We start from the raw sequence: 4,597 nt of genomic DNA on the forward strand, positions 1-4,597 counted from the left end.
GATGCATGGTTCACATATATCAAAATCATTGGAACACACTTTAGGTAAAAGTCTACTTTTACATATCCTATACGTTTTATTTTTATTAATGTGACATTCTTAAATGTCATAAATAAGAACTATCATTAGTAGAGACATGCATACAATCAGAGATACATACTTTATTATTATCAATAGAAAGAACGTACATGTTATTCACTTTTAAACCTTTTTTTATCAACACTATGTCAAGCATAAAATTAATCTCAAAACTTTTTTTGGGCTAAGGCGGGGATTGAAATTAAATTTCTTCGGATGTTGGGTAGATAAAGCACATCATGAAGTGTGATGAAAGATCCATTAATAGAGAATTTACACTTGTTGATGTCCAAAACATCATTGTAAGAGTTTATATAGATTTTTTTGTTTTTTTGTTTTTTTTTTTTTGAGGACATGGGACTTATTATATTAATAAAACAATCAAAGTACATAAACAAAACCCCAAGACCTCATAAGGTCATGCTAACCAAACAACAAAACAAAAAATAAATCTGTCAAAAAAAAAAGAAAAAAAATAGTTACGATTTGAAAAAAATTATCGATCCATTTAAAGATGTGGTTTGGCAAGTAAGATTTGCTTGAAAATCAGTTGTTTTCGTCAATGTCATTCTCGTTGTTGTGGCCCAACGCTGCTGTCATTGGAGAAGGAAGTACACCCACAATGGTATGGGAGTAATCTTGAGAGGAGGGAACCATTGTGGGGTGTCGAAAATTAAAAAAATTATGTTGAAATTGGAGGAGAAAACTCTTAAAACTCTTATTTCTAACATAAAAAGTGTAAATCTACACTCTAAAATGGTAGATCTATAATTTAGGAGTGTAAATCTACACTTTTGAAGTGTAAAGCAGGTCATCGGAATGTCGTCAGAGTATCGTCAGAAATCACCTAGAGAGAAGCTCTGCGCTCTCTCTCTCTGTGGACCTTGTTGATATAATTTCTCGTTCATATAGATTCCGTGTTCACCAATCTTCTTTTCAGTGAGATTCACAAACTTATCTTTGCTTTGCACTATGTGTCTAGTAGTTGCAGAGTAAGGGGTTGTTTGGGATGATCTAAATAAGTATACTTTTTATCTTTTTACGAAAAGATGTGCAGAAAAGTAGAGAGGTGATGTGATGAAAAAAAGATAAAAAGATAAAAAGATGAATTATTTTGAACTTTCCAAACTTGACCTAAGTCAACATGAATTTGATGAAGATTCATTAACCATTGCTTTTGAAACTGTCATGGAATAGGCTTGTGATCATTTCTCTACTTGTTAAGACAGATGGTTTTGATGTGACCTTTCTAATAGCAATTGTAGTATGGTTCTGATTGGTTTTTATTGCTTTGTATTTTTTGCCATCCTTCTTGTTTTTGCTACCCTTCCTTAAATCCTTTTTTCTGCATATTTTCTTAAAATAAATAGTCTTCCTTTTGTTAGATGTTGTGTGAGAATTATTTTGTGGTTGTATTGAAGATTGTGTCATCAAGTTAGGTCTCGTTTATTTGGAGAGTTAGAGGGGGGATTGAGATTGGTAGTAAGGTGTATTGTGTTTGTTTTGAGAGATGGAAAGGAGATTGATAGTGAGCTCCCGATTCGGATGGGTCTCCCTAAAGGGATTCGGATGGATTTCCAAGATTTGGTATTAGAAAAATAGTCCGGTAGACTAAAAATTTTTTATTTTATTTTTTATATGTCGGGCATTTTTTTTGGAATATTAATGTTTAATTTTTTGTATTTTTTGTTAAGTAAAAATCATTATTTTATTTGTTTTATTTTTTTTGAAATTATTTTATTTTATTTTTATTTTTTAAATTTTTTTTACATGTTGGGCATTTTTTTAAAAACATTAATGTTTAATATTTTTTGTATTTTTGTATTTTTTTATTTGTTTTATTATTTTATATTTATTTTGTATAAAAATAATTTAACAATCCCTATACTAACAACTATCATCAAAACAAACACAATTTTACTTAATCCCCTCACTATCAATCTCCTCAATTTTACTTTTGAAAACAAACGAGGCCTTAGAGTAAAAGCCTTCTCTGCACCTTCATTCTTTCTTCTTTCTAAATTAAGAGTATTGACAAAGTTACCATTGAAATGTCCCTTTTGTTGTGAGTTAGACATGTAACAACATGGTCCTAAGTCAATAGAAGATTATTAAATATGATAGTTACTTATATCTCGTCTGACAAAGGATGATCAACATTAAATAATTCTTTAGCAATTAACTTCATTTGATTAATATGATCATCAACACTATTATTTTCATTCATACGAATGATATTGTATTTATCTAAGAACAATTGTATTTGAGTGTTTGATAGGGCAGTGCAGTGACACACATGACCCGATTTACTCATCTGATCTAACTTGAACCACATAGCTGGGTCGATTTCATGAGACTCAACGGTCGGCCTCGATTGAGGCATCCTTCAAAAACACTAATTTTTCGATTGACAGCGGTTTCAAAATTAGTCTAACTACTCAAATCTGACCGATCAAATAATAAATGGTTGCCTTGGTCAATGAGAAGACATCTTACCTCTTTTCAAGATTTACGACTCATTTATATTACATTGTTATATGGAGAAACACTACTTGTTTTCTCGTTTCCCTTAACCACTCACTCTCTCTCATTTCTGTCTCCAATATTCTCTCTCTCTCTCTCTCTCTCTCACACACACACACATTATCTTTCATTCACAAACACTATGTCCCTCATCTCTTTCTAATCTCTATTCTTTTTCTTTCTTTTTACGGTGTGTTTGATTGGGAGATTTGAGCAGGGATTTGGAAAGGAAAAAGAAAAAGTTAAGTAAAATGTAAATAAAATATACATACATTTCACCTAATTTCACATACATTTTCCCTTTCCCTTTCCCTTTCCAAATCCCTCCCCAAATCTCCCAACCAAACACTGATCTCTTTCCCACTTTCTTCTTAATTTTCTAGAGACCTCACTCCTCCCACAACTTAAATTCTGAAAAAGCCCACACATTTGAAGGTTGTTGGTAGTGCTGTTTTTGAACAATTGTAAGCCTCACCTACCCTTACCATTGGCAACAACATTGGCTTTGAAAAATGGCCGGTCTCTGGTCTCTTTTCTATTCCACTTTATGTTTCTCTAAGATCTATATGCTTTACCTGATTCACAGAATCAGAGATGAAAGCATATATATGTATTGATTAGGTTTTTGAAGAAGAAAAAAAAATGCTAGGTTTTTCAAATTTGTTACCAACCGAAATCCGACAGATAAGAACGGTTTTAAATGATACAATTTCGCAATAAGCAATAACATTCGGTCGATCACGATTCATGATATTTCTAACTCGATATAGTCGGTTCGGATGGTGGGTAAAGGGAAAACCCGAGCTGAACTGACCTGTGTACACCCCTAGTATTTGACCTAACCCCATACTTACTTTCTAGTGTTTCCATAATTTGTTTTGCAGTCCCATGTTCTTTAAATAGCGGAATGATATTATCTTTCATGTTACGTAATATAGTTGCCTTTGCCTTTGCCATTGCATTATCTTCTATCTCCTTGTTTTGATCCTAATTAGAATCATCATTTGGTTTATAAGTGATAGAGTATACAAAGTTTTCTCACCGCTTCTATGTCCGAAAATTATTTCCATTAACCATTTTAATTCTTAAAGCATAAATGGCGCTCTTAATTGCCATTAAAAAATAGTGTGTTCCGCCAAAAATAAAAGTATAAGTGTAGGTAGAATTAAATAACTGTGAAATAAAATACAACTAAAATTTTAATAAGCTTGAGCCTTATACTTGTTAAGTCGGCCCTTGTGGTAAGAAAAATGCTAATTTGGTGGAGAAACACGTTTCCCTTGCCTTGGGTAAGAATAATGATGAAAACCCAATGGCCAATTGACTCTCAAACTTAGTTCTATAGTCCTTTCAATCCTTAATGAATGCGGACCTCAAACACGATGATTGTTTGTGATCTAAGAGTGAAAACGATTAGGAATTGTGAACCAAGGGATGGCAAAATTACCCGACCTGATTATATTTGTCTCAACCCAATCTTAATAAAAAAAAGTTTAGGAGATTGATAAAGTAGGGTAAAATATATGGGCATATAGATCAAAACTGTCAAAGTTAGGATAAAGTATGAAATTTTATCATTAAAATAGTTGAGTTTAAAGTCAATAATTTGCGTGTGAAACCCAAAAAACCCGATCTGTTGCCATCTCTCCTTTTTTGTTTGTTTGTTTGTTGTTGTTGTTGTTAGTCTTATGAAACTAGGTACAAGCCTAAGAAACACAATTGTGCTTATTGAATCCTTCTTCTTTTGGAGTTTCCTTTGACAACACTCTTGGATAGCCTCCTCGTCTGATGATGTATTTCGAAAATTCAGTACAATGATCCACAGAACATTGCTCAAAAGAATTTTAGAAATTTTGTCTTTTGAATGGTTGGAAACGACTTTGAAATGAATAGAATGGGTTGAAAAACCATAATAGATGGAGTTCTATTGGTTTAGAGGTTTGGAAGAACCAAGTTGGATTGATTGGTGTTGAATTGACCTAACAAGCGGGTCAAC

The sequence above is a fragment of the Camellia sinensis genome, chromosome 4 (genome assembly GCF_055761805.1).
Source record: "Camellia sinensis isolate YWXY chromosome 4, ASM5576180v1, whole genome shotgun sequence".
NCBI lineage: Eukaryota > Viridiplantae > Streptophyta > Magnoliopsida > Ericales > Theaceae > Camellia > Camellia sinensis.